General features: G+C 39.0%; 1 long non-coding RNA gene across 1 annotated transcript in view; it reads left to right on the top strand.

The window, feature by feature from the left end:
- Positions 1–7,181: 7,181 nt before the first annotated feature.
- The window catches only part of LOC144310655 (uncharacterized), a 35,258-nt gene continuing 18,119 nt past the window's right edge, over positions 7,182–24,320 (top strand). Inside the window, exon 1 of the long non-coding RNA XR_013376301.1 lies at positions 7,182–7,789. This is a non-coding gene — a long non-coding RNA (uncharacterized LOC144310655). The remainder of the gene's footprint in view (positions 7,790–24,320) is intronic.

Below are 24,320 nucleotides of genomic sequence, written 5' to 3'. Positions count from 1 at the left end.
TATATTCACAGGGCAAGTGTGTGCCATCCTGACCTTCTCATCATACAGGGCAATGCAATGTCAAGGAGCTATGGTGGCTCAGGAGGGGTGAGCCCTGCTCAGCCTGGGTGAAAATGTTACTGAAAGAAAGTATCTGAGTTTGATACCAAGCTAGAAGATATTCATAGCACTGGAAGTGGGGGAAAATGTGGTAGGCAAGAGGAGCTTGAACAAAGATTGTAATCTTCTATGATAACTCTTCAACCTCCCCTCATTTCTATAATTACATTTGTGTTACTGTTGCTGCTGCACCATTACAATAATAACCATACTCAGCCTTGTATTTTAGTTACTTGATTGTAATTAGTATTTATCAAGTACCCAGTAAGTTTCAGGCACTATGCTAAGTCTTGCCAAAAGTTGTCTCATTTAAAGCACATGGTTACATATGACTATTATAGCACATTATGTGTGTATATGTGTATGTAGAGAGGGATGTATATATAATATCTATCTGTTTATCTATCTACATTCTATCTCCTAGTGGTTCTATTTCTCTGGAGAGCCCTAACACACAAAATTATGAAGTTTTATGATCCTGCATTTTTTCCAAACCAGGCCCCACAAAATTACTTTCAATGCTGTCAATAACTTTCTACAGACATCCCCAATGCATTTGTGCTACTGAATGAGAATTTTTGCTAAATTACAAACTACAAAGCTATGTCACTCTATTCCTTAAACCCCTACTATGACTTCTCATCACTAAAAAGAAAATGGCCACCATACTTAGCTTGAGGTCTGAGGTCATTTGAAATCAGATAACTTATCTAACTTATCCCTCTCTAGTCTTTTTTTTTTTTTTTTTTTTTTTTTATGATAGTCACAGAGAGAGACAGAGAGAGAGGCGGAGACATAGGCAGAGGGAGAAGCAGGCTCCATACACCGGGAGCCCGACGTGGGATTCGATCCCGGGCCTACCAGGATCGCGCCCTGGGCCAAAGGCAGGCGCTAAACCGCTGCGCCACCCAGGGATCCCCCCTCTCTAGTCTTTATGCTCAACATCCTCACCTCTGCCTGCCTATGTACCAGCACTCCAAACTTCTAGTTTTACAAATTTGTAAAATTGTCTCCTCTTTGTCTGCAGGTCCCTCTGCCTGTGATGGCTTCCCCATACCAAACCAGTTGGCAAAAGCCCACTGTTTCTTTAAGACATAACTCAAATGTCTCTTCTTCTGTGTCTAAATTCTCCCATGCAGAAATAATCATTCTCTCTTTGGTTCCATATGTCTTTTATGGCACATTTTGTTTATAACCCTATCCTTTCCATTAGAATATGAGTATCTTGAGAGATGATACTGAGTCTTCATCCTCTCCATTTCGTTAGTAGTTGGCACAAAAATGTTCAGTTGCATTTTGTTAAGTTAATAGGTGAGAGAAGGAATGAGTCAAGGAATGAAAGAGTGGTTGAATAAATGAAGACATGGGTCTTTATTTCCCATCTTACATTTGATCCATTAGGAAATCTGTTAGCTCTACCTTCAAAATATTTCTAGAGCCTAATTATGTCTCACCACCTTCATTGCTACCATTCTGGCCTAAGCTATCCTAGCCCCTACTCAAGATTTCCCTAGTAGTTTCCTAATAGTTCTCTGTGCCTTGATCTTTGATAACCCCTAACATCTATTCCTATTGTGGAAGCTAGATGTATCCTTTAAAAGTAGAAATCAGATCAAAACCCTCCTCTGGCTTCCATTTCATGCAAAATCAAGGCCCAGTTCTTTTGGTGGCTTAAAAGCTTTGTATGAACCATCACCTCCCCTTTCAGTCTCCCACCAGGCCTTGCTTACTTTCTAATCACATTTCCTACCACTCCTCACCTTACTTGATCCACTCCAGCTGCCCTGGCCTCCTTGATCCTCCTCAAATACCGCAGGCTTGCTTCTACCATAGGGCCTTTTCACTGGCAGTTTCCCACCACCTGGAATGCTCTCTGCTACTTGCCAGCATGGCTTACTCCCCCAACTCCTGCAAGTCTTTGCTCAGATGGTACACTTTCAATGAGCCCAACCTTGACTACCTTATTAAATATAATTGTCCTGACCACCATGTTTTAATTTCATAGCACTTGGCATCTTCTAACATACTTTATACCTTAATTACTAATTACATTTATTATTTATTGTCTGACTCTCTCTACTAGGCTGTAGGCATTACCAGGACTTGTTATATTTTGTTCAGTGATATATTCTAATTGACTGAACAGTCCCTGGAACATAGTAGACGCTCAACAGATATGTTCTGAATGACTAAGTACTTTACTACTCTAGGATGTAAGCTGATGTTTCTTCTTCTTTTTTTTTTTTTTCCAGGTTAGGGTTAAGGTTAGGGTTAGGGTATGTGCCTGATGGAATGAATGTAAGTTTCTTAAGTGCTCTGAACTCCTCTGACTTTCTTATTGAATCCCTAGCCCCAAATAGAGTGCCAGCCTCTTGGTAGGTGCTCAATAAATACTGGTTGAATGAATGGATACATATGAATTGAGTTTCAATGAATCACTCATAAGGGAAAGAAAAAATCCTGTCAGCTAATAATCAGTTTAGTTTATTTAAAATCTCTTGGTGTTTATTTTAACAAAAGCCTTCTCGGAATTCTAACACTAAAATAGGATGTCATTGAGACCTCTGTGGTTTTAATGGCTATGACCTTTAGCGTCTTTCTCAGGATGGGAGGCTGAGTGTACATGGAGGGCCTTAATTAATCCAACCCTGAGGCTGGAGTGATGTGCTGACAAAATAATCAGGAAACCTTACAGACCAGCTTCCCTAAAATAACCTTGCAATTGTTCCTAACTACACCAGAAACTCTAATTTGGGCAGTTTCGGCTCCTCTCAATTGACTCAGAGTGCTTTTAGCTAGCATCAAATGCTTAACAAATCTGAAAGTTTCCCACGAGAACCTTCCATTAAGTTTGTGTTCTGCCAAGCTACAGAAAAGGAAGGTCTGTGTTTTACAAATACAGAAAATAACTTTAACCGTACTCCATTTTTGCAGACTCATGGGTAAATTTTCCAGTCAAGCATCAGTCTATGTGATCTGATTTTTGATCAAAATATAATGTCTAACAGGTGGCCTATTTGAGACTCAATCTTTGCCAGGTGGTGTGAAATAATGACAAATGATCATAGTGCCTATATATAAACGATCACAGGTCACTCTGCTTGACCTATGGTTCAGACTAGCCTCCCTAGAAACCCATTTTCAAACTACGCCCACTCCTGTGATTGAAAGTGGGTATTTTCAAAATTGCTTGGCTCGGCACACTTGCTGCTCTGGAATTACTTTGAATTGTGGCTTGACTGACAGGATTATAGAATAGAAATGTGATATCTGAGTAAATAAATAGCTCTACTGGGTTCATGCATGGACTCCTAAGTGTGGCATTTTTTGAAGCACAAGTAGATATATCATCAGGAGGGTCCTTATAAAAATGATACTAACTTTAATCTTGGGAAAGTAGGGCCAAAAACTATTCATCTTTATGCCCATATTGTAAGCAGTTTCTAACACAAGTTCATTGCTTATAAGTGTTTAGAAATGAATAAATTACAAATCTGTTTTGTAATCATTAAAGGAAAATCATCACTATCATATGATTCTTTTCAAAAGCATATACGTAATTTTTTAAAAATTTTGTTTGTAGAAAGATTTTGTGGTAATTGTTTATTAGAATAAGTTATATCTTACTATGTTCCAGAATCAGATTTCCTTTAGTTGCAAAACTACTTTTGGAAATCCATTAGGCATATTAAAATGGATATATTGGATGTACTACATTAAGATCAATTTCCTTCTAGAAAAATATTGCAAAATATTTGTTTTCAGAACTAAAAAATATATTTTGTTTCTATATTTAATAAGTTAAAAAGAACACTCTTTCATTTCAATAAGCCTTTATTCTATACTTTCTACGTGCAAGCACTGTGCTAAGCCATGGGTTAAGAAGTGATAAAGGCAAGTCCAGGTATAGCAAGATTGACACCCCCATCAGCAGCCACAAAACAATGTGGTAGTGGAACACCTGGGTGGCTCAGTCGGTTGAGTGTCTGGCTCTTGGTTTAGGCTTGGATCATGATCTCAGGGTCATGGGATCAAGCCCCTGTGTTGGGCTCTGTGCTCAATGGGAAGTCTGCTTGAGATTCTTCCCCTCTCCCTCTGCCCCTTACCTGCTCACATGTGTGCTCTCTCTCTCTCTCTCCTTCTAAGATAAATAAATAAATCTTTAAAAAAAAACAAACAATGTGGTGATGCTTCCATTTATATGAAATATCCTGAGTTGGCAAATCCATAGAGATTAGTGATTGTCAGGGACTGAAGGCAGAGAGAATAGGGATTGATTGTTTAGTGGGTACAGGGTTTTCTTTTGGGGTGATGAAATGTTCTGGAACTAGAGAGTGGTAATTGTTACACAACATGGTGAATGTACTAAATATTGCTAATGGCACATATCGTGTTATGTGTGTTTTACCATAATACATGTTTTAAAATATTAAAACAACAAACAGGGGCACCTGGGTGCTCAGTGGTTGACTGCCTGCCTTTGGCTCAGGTCATGATCCTGGGGTCCTGGGATCGAGTCCCTCATCAGGCTCCCTGCAGCAGGGAGCCTGCTTCTCCCTCTGCCTATGTCTCTGCTTCTCTCTGTGTGTCTCTCATGAATAAATAAATAAAATCTTAAAAAATTAAAACAATAAACAGAAATCCTAGTGTGGTAAGAACAAATTGTTCATTCATTCATTGACAAATGTTTACTGAGAGCTTATTATGTGTCAGCCACTCATTTGGTCCTGGTCACAAACTGTTGAGCAACACCATATAATACCATTCTGTCCTAGACTATGTCTAGTAGCAAGACAGAAATTAATAAATATTTTTAAAAGGTTAACCATAGATAAGTGCTATGAAAGAAAGAAAATGGATAACTAATATGTTTGACTTAATTGAGGGCTTTGGTCAAGGGTCAGGGAAGATTATACAGAGGAAGGAACCCCTGATCTGAGTTCTGATGGATGAATAGATGCTGGAAGGGAATTGGGGCAGAGGGATGGGAAGGACATAGAGCTGGCTAGGGAAAAGGAATAGTGTGTGTAGAGGTTGGATGTAAAGAAAGAGGGGTTTGGAGCAAGGATTGAAAAGGCAGGGAACAAATCATGTAGAGCATTTGAAATGTTGGAGGCTTTGGAGAGGGGCAAAAGGTGAAGTGGAGAAGCCATGGGAATATAATAGACCTTCTAGGAGTTTATTGCTATGAGCAAGAAAGTGGTGGTTATAGAGACAGTGCAAAGGGTGTTTGGAAGATTAATGAGACAGGACTTGATGATGCATTGCACCTGAGATTGTAGAGGAAGGAGGGAGGAGACAACAGGAGAGAGAAAGAGAGAGACAGACTAGAGACAGAGAAAGCCTCTGTTTTAGCTTTCTGGTTTGTAGATGTATGTGACTGATGATGTCACTATGAGATAGAAGTGAAGTGAGGATAAAGGGTGGTGGTGCAGGACAAAACAGTGTTGGAAGTGGGTCATGTTGACTCAGATGGGAACCCCGACATAGACTTTTCTTCAACTCTTGCATAAATTTTTTCCCTATGCTCTTTGGAGGTATAATTAGTAGTCAACCATAGGTCTATATTGCAATGATAGCTACATATTTTTGTAACTCATTAAATATATATTAACTGTCTCAGAAATGGTACATAGTTCCATTATCCTTAGCCAATACTTTAATTTTTTTAAGGTTACAAGTATATTTTTTATATTCCCCAAATGAATGAGACCATATAATGTTTGTCCTTCTCCAATTGACTTATTTCACTCAGCATAATACCCTCTACTTCCATCCATGTCGAAGCAAATGGTGTGTATTTGTCATTTCTTATGGCTGAGTAGAGACTCCTAACTCTGGGAAATGAACTAGGGGTGGTGGAAGGGGAGGTGGGCGGGGGGTGGGGGTGACTGGGTGATGGGCACTGAGGGGGGCACTTGATGGGATGAGCACTGGGTGTTATTCTATATGTGGGCAAATTGAACACCAATAAAAAATAAATTTAAAAAATTAAGTTACAAGTATAAAATAAGAATTTAAAGGGAGAAGAAGTCAGTTATTGAGTTTCTACTCTGTACTGTCAGGAACTATATATACTAAGCACATATTATATATATTATTTCATTTCTAAATGACCTATAGAATAGGGCTTTCCCCTATTTTAAAGATGAGGAAACAAGAGCTCAGAGTAAATTAGTAAATTATTTACTAATATTACTGTATTATAAATATAGATAATAAGTAGGAGAGGTAGGATTTTTTTCCATTTCTAAGTTTTGGAAATTAAAAAATTCAATTAGCCAACATATAGTACATCCTTAGTTTCAGATGTAGAGTTCAGTAATTCATTATTTGCACCCAGTGCTCATCACATGTGCCATCCTTAATGCCCATCACCTAGTTACCCTATCACGCCACCACCTCCCTCCAGCAACCCTCTGTTTCCTATAGTTAAGAGTCAGTTGGGTAGGTAGGATTTAAAATCAAGTCTCTGGGGGCACCAGGGTGGTGAGTTTGGTTAAGCATTAGACTCTTGGTTTCTGGTTAGGTCCTGATCTTAGGGTCATGAGATCAAGCCCTGCATTAGGCTTTGTGCTCAGCAGGGAGTCTGTTTGAGATTCTCTCTCTCCCTCTCTCTCAAATAAATAAATAAATCTTAAAAAAAATCAAGTCTCCAGTTGCCTTCCAAGATCCACATATATTCAATTCAACTGACATTTTTTTAACTTCAGTCATTTCCATGTCACTTTCATGATTTTTACTACATGGGTGTATCACACTAGTATTTAAAAAATATTTTCCTTTGAATTGGGTCATCTTTTTAACCTGAAATATATTTTATAAGGGCAGTTTATATTATTATCATGAATAGTAAGTCAGTGTAAATATAAAAGCAATGATAAAAGACAAATGGAAACCATAAAACTTACAGTTAAAGAAACATTCTGAAATTCTAGCTACATGCTGTTGTTTTCTATTGAGGTTCTGGGTTTGATGCTTGTTATCTCCCTATTAAATGAGGGATTAGGAAATTCAGAGAGGTGTTGAATAATTTTCTCACCATGTGATTCAGTGTTATTTATAGCTCTGAACCACTTGAAGCCATTTTGTATGGCTTGAACTATCCCCCACTACTTCCATCAACTGAGATATCTACACTTTGGAATTTCTCTTGATACTGATCCAATCAACATTTGTTTTCAAGATCATGGTGCTAAGAGCATATGTAGTAGTTCAAGTTGCCTCTTTTAAAAGAATTATTCTGGATAGGGTCTAATGTAGCCTCCCACTGGCTATGAAGGCATAAAAGAGAAAGGATTTGTCTATTGAAATCTCAGTTCTTACAACATTTTATGAAATTTACCTCAAGATGGAACATTTTCAAAGCTGATTTTAAAAAGTGGGTTCTCATCACTTGAATTATAAAACTTCAGAGACTCTGAGAGAATTATAGCCCTGAGTCCAGGAAGATGAGCCCACAAAAACAGGTCAAAGCTGCAGGCAGAGGAGGCACTTAGGGTTGACTGAAGAAGAGAAGAAACAAACCTACAGCACTTGGCATTTATTGAAGGGAGACAGAGAAGCAGCAAGTGCTTTCTGAGGAAAGAACAGATGGAAGGAAAATTAAGCAAAGTTAAAAAACATTGCTGTGGTCTGTTCCACAAAAACCAGCAGAGCTGTGGTTTCTCCAGAGTCAGAGAATTGAAAGGTAAGGAAAATAGAGATCACATTACATGGTACTCAAGGGTTTAAGGCACAAAACAACAATTCTAATGAAGGTTTGCTAACTCCTTTTCTGTCTTAGAGATGAGTAAGGGGAATGAGAGGTATCTAAACCTATAACAGCATGTATTAACCCAGTCTGAATGATTTATTGTTACCATATTTGGGCTAACTTTGAGTTCAGGAGAGGAAAAAAAATGAAGAAAAACAAGCTTACCCATAAAAAGAGATTGTAGAACTTCATGTCCCAACAAGTGGGTAAAAATGTTAACATTGTTTTTTATGGCCTAATAAATGTCTTTCATAAAATTCGCTAAAAACACACTCCCTAGATCTCTTTATTAGATTGAAAGAGATATTGATCAGAAGGAGGAGTTGATCAGGAAAGAGGGTAGAAGGAAACCAGGTCTTAGGTTACATAAAAATATATTGACTATCTTTTTAAACTTTATAATCTGGTAAAACAAAATATTTTTATACAGGTGATAGAAATGAGACAAGAGAAGTTAGATAATCTGTATGGACATATACAGCTGACAATGTGGAAATCAGAATTTAGAGCCTGCCTGCATCTATAGCCTTTGCTTTCACCAAACCCTTAGTCTTCTCTAATTACTCCTATCAGCTCAATTGACATGGCCTATATACTACTATTATTACATTTAAAACTTCATGGAGTCACAAAACTTCTGTGTCAGAAAGGAACGACAATGATTTTGACCCCATTTTTAGGACATTGCAAAACTCCATGGGCAGCAACATAATGGTACCCCCACTCTATAACAAAAATAAGGGTCAGGCAGGGCACCTGGGTGGCTCAGTGTTTGAGTGTCTGCCTTTGGCTCAGGTCGTGATCCCAAGGGCCCAGGATCAAGTCCTGCAGCAGGCTCTGTAGGGAGCCTGCTCCTCCCTCTGCCTATGTCTCTGCCTTTCTCTGTGTCTCTCATGAATAAATAAATAAAATCTTTAAAAAAATTTTTTAAAAGACTCAGGCAATTGCATATCATGCCTCAGATGATGTAACTAGCAAGTGGCAGTTCTGGTTATCCATCTCAAATTGCAGGTGGAATTCTTCTATCACAGTAACTTTGGGCTTTGTTTGCATGGATGGCCAAAAATAGGGCTTCAATAACCATGATCAAATGTGTTTTATTAGTGATCATCTTTGTCACTGGAAAAATCACTTTTAAAGATCAAATTACTATTGTGGGGACTGAACACTTTTTCAAAAGAGAAATTCAGAATCTGATTGTCTTTGCTTTTCTGAATTCAGACAGATTTGTAGGTGATCCAGGCTTCTACTTGGCATACCTTAGTTCATTAATTCTTTCATCCAGTGAGTGCAAAGATACAAAACAAAAGAGTAAAGATGACAGGGTCTTGATCCTCAAGCTGCACACTGTCATGGATATCTTCAGACAGGCACAATAGTTTAGAACTGAGGAATCTCTTTATGCAAGGATCGCTACAGGGCTATGGGGCCTACCTACAGTAGGCCCAGCCCGCAGTGCAGTAGGTAGTGAGCACAGGATACGAGATCAAAAACAAGGAGGAAAGGGGCAAGGCAGTTGTTACAATGCTATTGACTCAAAGGTTTGAGTCTGTGATCCTAGATCCACAGGTTCTGATCCCCCTCCAGGACTGCCATTTGTAGCATGCACCCTTTTCATTATCCTTGGAATCCTTTAATATCAGCAATTAACAAGTGTTTTAGCACTAGATCCTTCTGCTTTAATTCTCCCCATCTTCATGGCCCCTGATTCCTAGTTTATTTTTCACTGGAGATATCAGTGTGTATGTAAGACTTCGGATTTTTTGCCTGTTTTGGGGAATGGTTGGTGAAACCTATATGGGGATGGCTTGGTGCATCAAAGTAACCTCAAATGTTGAGAGCCAAAGCCCACCCTGGACTATCTCCCGGTGAACCACAGGGTAAGTGAACTACTGTGGGATTACTGTGTCTAGAGATAATCTGTGGAGATGATGGGGATGATAGAAGCTGTTGATGAGGGTCACCATGTTTCTCTAGAGCAAGAGACAGAGTAAGGAGTCGTACTGTAGAGACCTGGTGCAGAAGGTTATCATGCAGCCTGGTAGACATGGCAGCACAGAGTGAGAAGCTGAGTGTGTTTAACAGAGGTTTACCAAACCTGTGAAGGGTTTACCTTTTTTGTAATTCTGTCTCAGATTATAATGGATCATTACATAAACCATGTGCTTCCTTCCACATGACAGTTAATTTAGTTAGAGAGGCCTTTCAGGATGGTGTAATGGAGAATAGAGGTAAAAGGCTGTACAGGGAAGTGTGGCTTCCCTACCTTCATCTAGTGCTGCCCATAAAGGGAGGACAGCACTGTTGCAAGGGGGAGTGTGCCCAGGAGTTCCAGGTGGAGACCATTCCCAATGAGTAGGGGCTTTGAGTGGTGGGCAGGAGTATGGGGGAACCCCGAATGGCAAACTAAGTGATTCACGTGGGGCCAATCATTCTTTTTCAAGGATTCTAAGGAAGGCGCCCCTTGAAGTAGGAGAATCCTGCAAGGCTATTGCTTCCATAATGACATATCCAGGTAGAGTCAAGGTTAACCCTATAAAAATACTGCTCTTACCTTACAGAAGGCTTCCTTGATGGAGAAATACGAGAGGCCATCAGAACTCTGGAATGTGAGGTGGAAGTGGCCTATGGGGTATAACCCATAAACAGCAGTATCTGTGTGGTTGCTCAGCACAGGGGAGAGTGCCGGACTGGGAGCTTTAGCTCCTGAGGCTCAGCAGAAAAATAGAACTGAAAGCAGTTAGAGGAGGAGTAGTCGTGGCACAGCAGATACAACAGAAACAATATGAGTTTTGGAGTCGAGAGTGACCTGGATCTCAGTCTTGGCTTCAAAAACATATTCTCTTTTTGAGCAGGGTACTGAGACAGTTTCTGTATCAGTTTTATTATCTGCAAAATGAAAAACATCACTGGCAGGAATTGGGAAACATCATGTAAAAATTGGTAGCATCTCGCAAGTACTTAATAATTAATATCTATTATTGTTTTTATTATCGTTATTACTTGTGATTCTAGCAAAAATCTTGAAATTAATTCTTATTAGCTAATAACAGCAAACATAGAGATAACACTCAGCTGTGTTCTAGGCACTGTTTTAAGCACTTGCCTTGTATTAACCAAAGTAATCCCCATAACAAACTGTGAAGTAGCTGATATTTTCCCCATTATACAGAAAAGGAAATTGAGACCAGAGAGATTAAGTAACTGGTCCAAGGGTAGACAGCCAATAAACGGCAGGATCAGGATTTGAATGGAACCTAAAGCTGTCAGGCTGCAGCGCTCCTTCTCTTAAGTATGATGTAATAGGGCAGCCCGGGTGGCTCAGTGGTTTAGCGCCACCTTCAGCCCAGGGTATGATCCTGGAGACCTGGGATTGAGTTCCGCATCTGCTCCCTACATGGAGCCTGCTTCTCTCTCTGCCTGTGTCTCTGCCTCTCTCCCTCTCATGAATAAATAAATAAAATCTTAAAAATATATGATGTAATAAATGTGACTCTCCATCTATGTTTCCCTAGTTGTTAATGGCAGCTGAGAGTATCCATGGAAAGAAGCAAATAGGCGTATCACTAACCTTGAAGAACATGGGGACACAACTGAGCTATATGAGGCCAGTAGGACAAATACAAACTCATGTGGATCCAGTGGTGTATCACACCTTTAATCTAATGCAGTTGGAGCCAGAGACTCCACAGTGAAAGGCAGGAATCTGGGAAATCAGGTTGGAAGGGGAGCCATTCCTAAAGCAGACTAAAGTGGGGTTATCAGGGAAATATCTGACTGGTGTTCTTCTCTTCCATCGTAGAAGCACAGAGACCAACAAGGAAGAGAAAGAGAAAACTCAGCAATTTTAAATCCACAGGATTTAACATTAGATGCGATGGAGTCTCTTCATTTTACGCTGGAGGAAATGGGGTCCTAAGTGCTGACAGTGATTTTCTGGGGGTCACAGAGGTAGACTATGTAAAGCATCCAGAAGAAGTGGGAACAGCTCAGGGTAGCTATGGAGGAGGGTATGCTTTGGGAGCAGGGGAAGGGAAGACAGGAAAAAGGATGTGTGTAAAAAGCTCACAGGAAGCACATTGACAGCAGACTCTCGGCAATGGCTGCTGCGATCTCTTGTGCTAGTTAACTTGTGCTAGTTATTATTTTGATAAACGTTGTTAGAATACAGAGAATTGTCTTTGAGGGAGAGAGATGGGAGGTCAATTGGGAAATTCTTTCCTAATCTAAGGCAGTAATGATGAGAGTGTGAGTGAGGTCAGGAGTCATGGTGGGGTAGAGAATGGGGGACATATTCAATAAACACCTCAGAGATAAAACAGATGGATTTGGGGGGCTATTGAGACCTGAGCATGTGATGAATCATGGCCCTCTTTCTAGGTGGAATACCAGGGCCAGTATGGGAATAGGAAGGAGGCAGAGGCTAAGGGGTGGGGGGTGGGGAGACAAACCCTGCCTGCTTGTCAGTTTGGCTCTCTTCACTGCACAGATTTGGATTCTGTTGAGCACAGAGGAGACCTTTCTCTCTCCAGCTGAGCACATCTGGTTTTCAGGACGAAAGGATCTGATGTGTCAGGTTTAAATGGCTTGAATGACCAGCTAAAGAAGAGATGGGATGGGAAGCATGTCAGGTCAACACTGTGACCTCCCTGGGGCTGTAAGTGATCTTCCCAATAATAAACATGGAACCTTTGCCAGCAGAGGCCCATGATGGTCATTGTTTCCCTGACTAGAATTTTATATGCACACAGGCTAGAAAACTTGGCCAGAAGTTTGAATCATGTGTTTTGTCAAGTCCTATAAGTCTTTAGACTCCTTTTTGATATTATCCCAGTGAGAAACATATTAGGAGATTTATATGAGCCAGACCACTGTCCTGATTTTTGCAGAGAGCATCATTGATATTTGGGTAACCCTGGTTAAAAAAAAAAAAAAGCCCTATACACAAGCACATGGGTATGGAGTTGGCAATTATCAAAATGAAGACAAACTGGACAATTAGCTTCATTGCTTCCACAGTGCCTATTTGGTGGTGTTTGTGCTTTGATGACCTCCCAGATCTTGGAATATTTTCCATTATTCCAACCTGATTTCAGCAGAGTACTGAAAATTCACATTAAGATGTGAAATATTGACGAAGTTTAAAATGTTCCCCTCTCTGGGCATTTGCAGGGACAAAGCAGTAGGGTTGTAAGGCATTGCCTTTCAGAAACCAGCCTTTGTGATATGGAAGTCACCTCAGTTGCTTCATCTGAAATGCACTTGAATCTCTTCCTGGGGTCTAACCTGTCCTTGGAAGCCCAAATCAACCACATCCACTTTGTAAAGCCTTATGGTCAACAACAGCCTCCCCTACACTGAGGTTTTCTTGGGTTTCCTGCATGTTCATGGCTTAACAGTTGTATAAGAATTGCAAAAAGCAGACCAATTAACTATCTTCCTTGGATGGTGTAGTCTAAAACTGAGTCCTTGGGGACCCAAAACTTAGAGTTGAGATCTTAGGTTTACCGCTTACTAGCTGGGTATCCTGAGGCTACATTAGCACACAATGCCTCAATTTCCAAATTTGTAAGCTGGGTATTAGTGCCAATCTCACAGAACAACTCTAAGAATTAAGTGGAATCACATAAGAAGATACCAAGCCATCAACATAAGCGTTTTAAAGAAGTTAACTATGTCCTTTTTCAAACTTCTAAAATTGTGACAAAGGGCCACACATAGTGTTTCAATTATTTTCCAAGCTCCAGGAATTTGCATTTAACATACATATATATATATACATATATATATATATACACACAAATACATACATGCAAATATGCAAATACATACACTCTGTGTGTGGGTGTGCGCGCGCTATTTATATTGGTAATGATTGAATATTTTCTTTAAATCTACTTATGAAAAATGTAAATTTATTTAAAAAATAAAATTTGTATTACAACTCTGAGTGGAAAAAGCAGTATTCTTGCTCTAAAAAGAAGGCATACTAAATGCAGTAAGACAAAGCAATATTATTAAATTCTAAGTAGCCTCTAGGCATTAGATCTGCTCTCTTAGTATTAGAAAAAGGAGCATCAGCAAATATTAAAGAGATTTTGTGGGTAGGCTCTTACAAAACTGGATATTTTTTTCTTGATTTAACCAGGTTGGAAATATAATTGAAAAGAGACAAACTATTTCACAATAAGATTCATTGCCATTTAACCGATGTCTTTTTTTTAAAAAAGTTTTCTTTTTTTTTTTAAGATTTTATTTATTTATTCATGAAAGACACAGAGAGAGAGAAAGAGGCAGAGACAGAGACAGAAGCAGGCTCCATGCAGGGAGCCTGACGTGAGACTCAATCCCAGGTCTCCAGGATCACACCCTGGGCTGAAAGCGGCACTAAACCGCTGAGCCACCCAGGCTGCCCTTAACCGATGTCTTTTCATCACTTAAATCATCTTTCAGGTCACTCTCTTTAGAATAAGAATTTACTATATAGTGAGACGTTTTGGAGGTAAAGACACCAGCCTTTGAAATGTGGCTCTGCTCCCTACTTGCCAATTACATTGAGCAACTTACTCAAAGTCTTCTTACTTTGGTTTCCTCATTAGTCAAATGAAATATTAACACTCAACTTGAAGGATATTTGCATGGATGCCATAAAGTATATTAAGTACACAGTAAAGTGTCTTGAATTCGTAACAGAAAAGCATAATGATGATGACAGGGAAAATTGCCTTGTCAAAGTACAGATAAATAAAATAAAGAGCGGGTTGTTTGTGTGCCCAGCCATTCAATCTGCTAGGACAAAGATGTTCTGTGACTCCCATCCCAGACATCTGGACAGGCTGTCAGCACATCACTGCGTGGTTTTGAAGCACTCCAGGATTATATAATATTGGATGGCAACCAGGACTGTTGGACTTTCTTCTTTTATTCCTTATGTAGATTTCATTTTTTAACCACACAAAGTTAGGAAAACATTTATTTTGGTAAAATATTGAGAGAATACAATAAAGCAGAAAGGAAAAAATAAAATAATTTGTGGTTCCATCACCCAGACAAAACTGAATGTGGTATTTTCATATATCTTCTTTTAGATTGTTCTATTCAGATTATATATATATATATATAGCTTTTTGATGGAAAGCTACTCCACCCTTCATTTTCTTATCAGGTCTGTTTAACTAAGAGAATGTGTACCCGTGGGAATATTTTTGTAATCATTCTACAACATGATTTTCATGGCTATGATAGTATATCACATGGATGTAGCAAAATTTACTTAGCTATATCTAATATTAGTCATTTAAGTTTCCTTAATCTACCATTTCCCAATTTAAAATATTACAGTTCACTTCCTTTTAAATGACCCATTTCTTTCAGATAGATTGCAAGAAGTAGACACTCTAGTAAAAAAATACGTGTAGTTTAAGGCTCTTTGAGACTGCCACGTCAGTCTCAGAAAATTTAATGTGAATTTACAGTAAATGTATAAAGAACACATATTTCTTAGCACCCCTGCCCAAAGTAGGTGGTATGACATAAAAATTCTTTTTGGCCAATTTGGGTGAAAATGTTATTTTAGTTTATATGCTTCCTGTATACTTACTGATGGCTTCTGGGTTTTTTTTACGAATTTTGTATTCAGATCTATACTTACTTTTCCCCATTGGGGCATTTATCTTATTCTTACTGATTTGCTAGAAAATATTTACATACTAAAATTACTAATTTGTATGTTGTGCTTTCATGCATATTGAAACTGGTTTTTCCAATAACCTGTTGCTTCCTTTTTTTAAAAGATTTTATTTATTTATTTACTCATTCATTCATTCATTCATGAGAGACACACAGAGAGAGGCAGAGACATAGGCAGACTGAGAAGCAGGCTCCCCACAGGGATCCTGATGGGGGAATCAATCCCAGGACTCTGGGATCACGCCCTGAGCCGAAGGCAGACACTCAACCACTGAGCCACCGAGGCATCCCTGGTTTCTTATTTTTACATATGCCATGTGTGATAGCTAGAACATTAAAAAATTATCATTGTACTCATCCGTTAGTGATTTCTTTCATAACTGTGCCTTTGGTATCAAGCTCAGAACGTTTTACTCTATAGTCAGTTGTATAAATTTTTGCATATATTTTCTTTCAGTGCTTTACCAGTTTTGAACAATTATACAACATATATATATATATACATATATATATATTTATATATATATAGTTAAGAATTTGAATATTTATGGGCAGAATCACCAAAACATGCCCTCATTCCCTTGGTTATATAATTCAATCTCATGGCTTAAAATATGACCTGATGACTCCCAAATTTATATGTCCATTCCTGACCTGTTTCCTGGATTCCAGGGGGGTCATACAGCTACCTATTTGAAACCTCTACCTGGATATCTAACAAGCATCTCAAATGTAACAGACCCAAAACTAATCCCTGCCATCTCCTCTACAACCTACCTCTGCTGTCAGCCTCTCCATTTCTATTAAAGGCATATCCACCTTGCATATCACTCATAATGAAGTTGTTAGAGCCTTACTGACCCTCTTGTTTTTATAGTCCTTGTCGAACTGATCAACAAATCCCGTAGCTCTGTCTTCAAAATATGTCCAGAAGCCAATTGCTTTATGCCAGCTGCCCTGCCACCACACTGGTCCCAACCTCCATCATCTCCCTTCTCCAGGTTTGCAATAGTCCCCTATCTGGTTTCCCTTCCTGCTATTCTTGGCTTAGAAACCACAGAGTAATCCTGTCAAGAAAACTAAGGTAGATCATGTCTGTCCTTGGCTTTAAACATTCCAACAGATTGCTCTGTCATTCAAAGGAAACAGCATAGTCCTCAAATACTCTATAAGGTCCTGTAAGGAATGCCTTATCCTGCTGACCTCATCCCCTGCCACTCTTTCTCCAAGGAACAGCACCCGAGCCAGGAACATGCCAGGCCCACTCCCTGCTCCTTACACTGGCTGTTCCACTGTCTGGGAATATACCCCATATCCACATGGGACTTTCCCTCACCATTGTCACATCTTTTCTCAAATGTCACTTGCTTGGTGAAGTCTTCCTTCTTTATCTCTTTTTCTGCTTTATTTTCCTCTGTAGCATTTTTCACCATGTAAGTACATTTTACTCATTTATTTTGTTTATGGTCTCACACTTCCCCACTTGGACGCATGCTGCATGAGGGCAGAGTTCATGTGGAGGTCCACTGCTATATCCTCAGGACCAGGGATAGTGCCTGGCACATGGCACATAGGCAAGTGTTAAATGAATCAATTAACTTACATAAACCTCCCTTTTTTCTTCTTCTCTCTCTCTCTTCTTTTTTTTAGATTTTATTTATTTATTCTTGAGACACAGAGAGAGGCAGAGACCCAGGCAGAGGGAGAAGCAGGCTCCCTGCAGGGAGTCCAATGTGGGACTTGATCCCCGAACTGGGATCACACCCTGAACCAAAGGCAGACACCCAACCACTGAGCCACCCAGGGGTCCCTTTTCTTCACTCTCAAATTCAGTCCCTTCCCCACACACCAGAGGTAACTAATAATAAAGAAAGCAAACTCAAACTGCAGAACCTCCTAGACAAGGAATCCTTAATGTAAAATAGACAAATGCATAAGTAAATGCCAAAATAAAGTTATGAAGGAACGCACACCAAACTAAGATGCTCTTATTCCATCTGGAACTTATTTCTCTATGAAGGAGGGGAAGATGTATTTTTTTCCCAAGTGACTAACCAATTGTGCTATTATTATTAAAAACTATCCACTAATATCTTAACATATCCTAACTGATATGTTATGCCACTTTTAACATATATTACATCTGTCTCGACTGGGGCCAGTTTCCTGAACTATCTAAAGCTGTTATGCACAATTTTGAAATCATAGCATTATAGCAAACTTGCATATCAATTAGAGTCAGGCATCTCTTATTACTCTTCTTAAAAATGTCGCTGGCTATTTTCATGATTTTATTTTCTCAGCTATCTTTTGGATATCTTTTAAGTTGTTAGGTTAAAGAATTTGAATTTTAGTTGGAATTTCATTAAATGTACAGATTAGTTTGTGGAGAATTGACATATTTATACCATTTAATTCTTTCCATCTTGGAACATGGCATGTCTTCCCAATAATTCATATCTTTTATGGCTCAGAATGTAGTCATTGTGTCCTCATTTGGTTTAGTACATTTCCAATTCAATGTTTTAACATTAATATGCATAGATAGAACAGCTATTCATTTTTGCATAATTTTATTGTGAGCCAATGTACTGAGTCCTGTTACTAGAATTTTGTTGCTGTTGGTGTCTCTCTTTGGTTTTCTAGATAGGCAATCATCATCTTGAAGTAATGATAATTTTGTCACCCTTTGCTGCACCTGGATTCTCCAACATTCAGAGCTTGAGGTGGTGGCTGAAAGATGAATGATTTGGTAGGAAGTGCAAGGACTACAATCCCATAGAATGGCTCTTTTACACTGGGGAGCAAAGCAGAGAGAGACAACCAAAAGATGTGTTATTGAGTGGGTCACAGCTAGAGGTTATTAGTTGTCTGATCCCACAGGACTTATTGAGGGTCATATGTGATGCATTTCCATATTATCTGTAACAAGGAGAGTCAGAAGAAGAGTTTATCCACATCTGTCTATCTGCATTTGCTAAAGTCTCACCCTGAGAGGTGTTAACTTTGCCTTACTTCTGGGTTTGGCACATGTGGATGCTGCATATAGCCCCAGCACATTTCATTTTCATGCCTCAGGATTGAGAAGGAAGCTTCAGGGAAGGAAAGGTGCAGTTCTGACGTGAGGCTCTGTCAGATGGCACTGGCAACAAGTCAGACTGAGACTACACAGAACAGTGCTTGCTGGACTAAGAGATAAACAAGGCTAAGGGGATCTGAAATAGTGTGTAAGAGATATCTGATACAGTCCACCCCTTGTATCTAAGATCCTCTAGTGCCTCTAGTGCCCTCATATCTGGCTCCCATTCTGCAGTATGGAGCCAAATAATGCTCACCTCATCTCCAAGACAGAGGAAATGCAAATCCAATCTTTAGTGGAGTCACCTTCAGAGAGGTAGCCAGCCATAACTCTGTATGAGAGTTAATAAAACAAAGTCTAGTCCCTACTGCTCAAGGAGCACTGAGTATCTCTTGCTTTCTGCCCAGGGTATTCTCAGACTTGCCTTTTGAGATACTCACACACATGAAACTGTGTGAGCCATTCTGATGCAGAGAACAACAAAGTAAGGGGTCACCCATAAGGTGACCCTTGACAAATGGAGGAGAACTGGCAGATAATATTTCTCTTTCATTCTTCAGTAGACAATTTGGAGGTTCATCCTAAATTATTCTTCAGAGGATCTCTAGCAGGATAAAGCAATAGTTGCCCCCATTAGAGACTAGCTTGGTAACATATCATTGGATTGGTTTTTCCCTCTTCTTCTGCTACATTATTCTCATTGGCCCTACTCTGATTCTTTGATATTTCTTCTGCCCATAAACTACCTATAAGCAATCCCTGTTTCAAGCTCTGCTTTTTGGGAAAATCTAAACTGTTATCCATGTGTTTCATCTCTGATGTATTATACAATATTCTTTGAAAATTCTATGTATTCTTTTCCCAATACCTTGTTTCCAGAAAAATTGCACATGTTTATGAACAAATCACCAAAATATTTGTCATATATTCTTGTGATATTGTAGGGACCCTCAACAATGGGACCAGGACTTCTCTTCTGTCAATAGGGGCTGGTTCTGTGAACAGTCTTAGATCTGGAAATGTGGTCGGGGACCATAATTTTCCACAGCAGCAAATGAAATCAGATTTTTGCTTTCCAGCCTTCCCCCCCGCCCCCCGCCCGCCCCAGTTATACACATTGAACATCACCGTGGTCTGTTGCTCACCTATTTCACTCCTAGGAATTTCAAGATGTATTATGTATTGCCACAGATCTTTGCAAGTCAAAGCATCCTACTGGCCACTCCAGGATTGCTGCCCATTTTGGTAATTGTGGCCACTTTGCCTCTGATGGTTGAACAGTTTCCTGGCTTCTACCATTCCAGCAGCACCTCCTCTGTCCACCTTCACCTATACTAGATAGTCATCACTGAGTTTCTAAAAAATGCCAATAGCTTTTTTTGCTAGTGTATATTGTCTTAGGAAAGTGAATATCCTTGAGGCCCTCCTTGGAAACACAGACAGTAGAATTTCTGTTCTCTCCTAATAAATCCATTTTAATATTCTCAATTCCCTGACTTTCTGACCACTTTGCTTATGGTATGTTAAACCAATTCTTGCATCTCCATCTCATTATTGTTCTGTGTCAGGTTCAAGCTAGTGAACTGGGACTAGCTGCATATATTCTTGCAAGAATGTTGAATCTTGAGTCAATAAATCCTCACTTATCCAATTTTATAGTCCACCATCTTAATTTTTTTTTATTTAGATTTTGTATTTATTCATAGAGACAGAGAGAGAGAGAGGCAGAGACACAGGCAGAGGGAGAAGCAGGCATCATACAGAGAGCCTGATGTGGGACTCGATCCAGCGTCTCCAGGATCACGCCCCGGGCTGCAGGCGGCGCCAAACCGCTGCGCCACCGGGGCTGCCCTAGTCCACCATCTTAGATCCCACACCTCAAGGTCCATCTCTATGCATGCTCCCTGGTTCCTGTGAATGTGAGAAGCATGATGCTATTTCCTGAAGCAGAGACAGCAATTCCCTGCTTGGACTGTGTTGGAGACAATGAGTGGCAGGGTGGATCTAAAGACAAGCACATATTGAAATGCATTTGCTTCAGGTGATGTCTTAGGTTGGGTTCTTTCAGAAATAGATTCTGTGCCAAGGATTCTGGTGCAAATGATTAATTCATAAAGTATCCCTGAGGTACCAGTAAAGGAATAGGAGAACCATAATAGGAAAGGAGAGAAAGCCAAGCAAATATGCAATTTCAGATGAAGTCCCAGATTCATTTGTTCCCAAATGCTCATAGCAGTTTTAGCCATAATAATAAAAATGTGCAATTTAACAATCTAAATGTCCATCAACAAATAGATAAACACATTGTGATATAGTTACATAATGGGAAATCACTCAGCAAAAAAAGGGAACAAATCACTGAAACACAACAGCAAGGTTGAATCTCAAAAACATGCTAAGAAAAAGAAGCCAGAAATGCAAGAGTTCATACCATATTAATGCACTTCATGAAATTCTATAATAGGGAAATGTCATCTATAATGACTGAGAGCAGGTCAGTTGTCACCTTAGGATGGTAGTAGTTAATAGTGGTGGTAGGAATAATCTAACTGCAAGAGTATTTTGGGGTGGTTATGGTGGTATACGGATTATATACTTTTATTATTACTTACTGGACCATACATTTAAAATGAGTGCATTTAATGATATGTAAATTCATTTGTTCTTCTCTCCTAGCTTCTTAAGTAGAAGCTTAGATCATTTTGAGACACTTCTTTTATAGCATAAGCATTTAGTGCTATAAATTTCCTCTAAGAACTGCTTAGAAACTATTTTACAAATTTTGATGTGTTGTGCTTTCATTTTCATTCAATTCCAAATAGTTTCTAATTTCACTTCAGATCTCTTCATTCATTCATGGATTATTTAGAAGTCGGTTGCTTAATTTCCACACATTTGGAGATTCTTCAGATATCTTCTTGACATTCATCTCTAGTTTAAATTCCTGTGGTCAGATAACATATGTTTGATTAAATTTATTGAGACTTGATATGTAGCCCAGGATATGATCAATCTTGTTGCAGAACTTGTATTCTGCTGTTGGGGTGGAGTATCCAATAAATTTCACTGAGGTCAAGTGGGTTGAGAGTGTTATTCAAGTCTTTCATATCCTTGGTGATTTTCTTTCTGTCTTAAAAATTCTAATTCCTTGTTGATTTTCTGTCTTCTATCACTAGCTGAGAGCAGAGTTTTGAAACTCTCAACTATAGTTGTGGATTTTTATGTTCCTACTTTCAATTCTGTTTTTGCTTCATATATTTCGAATCTCCGGTGTTACATGCTTGCATTTTTTGGGGGGGTTGATATTTCTTCTTGATGAATTATCCTCAGTACAGTTCACCTTCAGATTATTATTATGCTGCTTGATGTGCTCTGTAAGAACCCTCATACTTCAATTTCCCCTTCCTATACTTTGGGCTAGTATGGTCATACATTTTACTCTACCTATGCTCTGAATAACACAATTCATGCTATTTTTGTATTTTATAAAGTTAATTGTTAACAAGAAATTAACAATGAGAAAAAAAGTAATATATTTGTCATTTCTGGGGCTCATTTTTAAAAATTAGATCTGAATCTCCATCTGGTAACATTTTACTTCTGCCTCAAGTATTTCTTTTTAACATATCTTACAGTGCAGATCTGCTGGAAATGAGTTTCACACTGCTTTGTTGGCCTGAATTTTTCAGACAATATCTTTCATTTTGAAGGTTATTTTCTTTGTTTTGTCTTGATGCTCTGTTCATTTCTCTTTCTCTTTGTGTTTCATTTTGAGCAATTTTTTAGAAAACCTTATTTATTTGAGAGAGTATGAGCAGGGGGAGGGGCAAAGGGAGAGGGAAAGAGAATCTCAAGCAGATTCCACTGAGCACAGTCTGATGTGGGGCTCGATTCCAGGAACCCTCATGACCTGAGCCAACATCAAGAGTTGGCCACTCAACCAACTGAGCCACCCAGGTGCCCCACATTTTGGGCAATTTTAAATGTTAGATCTTCATATTAATTTTTCTTTTATGGAAATAATTCATTAAAAAGATATTATATTTTTATTTCTAGAAATGCTACTTGAGTCTTATTTTTATATCTTATATATTTTTTTGATCTTCCTGTTTATGTGTTTGCTGTCTTCTTGAATATATGGAACATGTTAATATTGTTTACTGGTTTCATCATCTCTGTCACATGAGGGGCTGTTTCTATTGATTAATTTCCCCCTGATTATGGTCTCTGTTAATTGGATGCCAGATATTGTGATTTTATATTGTTAGGTGCTGAGTTTTGTTACATTCCTTTATATAGTGTTGGATTTTATTCTCACATGCAGTTACTTGGAACAACTAAATCCTTTCAGTGTTTGCTTTTTAAGCTTTGTTACACATCCAGAGTAGCTTTACATGTAGAGCTAGTTTAGTCCTAGTGCTGCAGTGATACCCTTCTAAGAACTTGACCTGGTATCATAACCATTACAGTGTCTTTCAATTCTGATTGGTTGACACACACACTATTTCAGCCCTCTATATGGCTCTTTCCTGACTTTGGTAATTTCTTTTCATGCATGCATAAAATGGTACTCAGCCAATAATTCAAAGGACCTTTCTGCAGATTTCTGGAGCTCTCTCTGGGTGTACCTACCTCCACTCTGGTGCTGTGTCCCTCAAAATCTAGCTACTTTTGCTTGCCAGATTCTGACCTATTTGAGCTTTCCCCACCTGTGCTGTTAGTCTAGGCAGTAAGCTGAACAATCACAGCTTTGTTTCCCTTCTCTCTGTCCTGTGCTGCCTATTGTCCAATGTCTGAGAACCACATTTTTACATTTATTTTTTCCAGGATCTCAGGTCATTTAAGGGAGAAGAGTATATAGGTTTCTTGTTATTCTATTATGTTCTGGAAAAGGAGGCCACTTGCACAGAAGTTATACTTCCAAAAGTTTATGTAAAAAAAAAGAAAATGTAAATTATTCTGATTTTGAGTGTAAAACAAATACTTTTGAGAATTCTTATTCCCTTTAATTATGGTTTAAGTCTCTACTTTGACTCTATACTTAGGTATGTTTAAAAAAACTATAATTAACATTAGTGATTTATTTGACAATTGTCAAGAGGAGAAAAAGATTGGGGGTAAATTGAGGAATTCAGTTTTGGACTCCTTTTTTGAAGTTTTCTGTTCAGTGTTGGATGGAGGTGTTCAAAAATCAGATCTATAACACTGGGCTCTCAAGAGAGTTCCGAACTGCATATTTACATTTATTTATTTATTTTTAGAGAGAGGGGAGAGAGCAGAGGGAGAGGGAGAAAGAGAATCTTAAGCAGGTTCCACACCCAGTGTGCAACCCATTGTGGGGCTCTATCTCATGACCCTGAGATCATGACTTGAACTCCATCAAGAGTCAGAGACTTAACCGACTGAGCCACCCTGGTGCCCTTGACCTGCAGATTTAAAAATCACCTGCAGAGAGCTGGAGACTGAAACAATGAATATGAATAGCTTGTAAAGAAAAATGAAAGAAGAGGAGGCAGGGCAGTGTCCTGTCCAAGGACACAGACTCATAGAGAAGCAGAGGAGAAAACTTACAAAGCAGCACAACCTGGACAAGTGTCTTTGTAACTGAGTTCAGTGCTGGTTTTCTTGGAGAAACTAACATTTGGATGAATAGAGTGCTACTGTAAACTCATTCAATGTTAGTAGAACCCCGTGAGG

This window comes from Canis aureus, chromosome 3 (genome assembly GCF_053574225.1).
Source record: "Canis aureus isolate CA01 chromosome 3, VMU_Caureus_v.1.0, whole genome shotgun sequence".
Lineage (NCBI taxonomy): Eukaryota > Metazoa > Chordata > Mammalia > Carnivora > Canidae > Canis > Canis aureus.
Note: the sequence above shows the minus strand (reverse complement) of the source record. Positions and strands in the feature narration are given on the sequence as shown.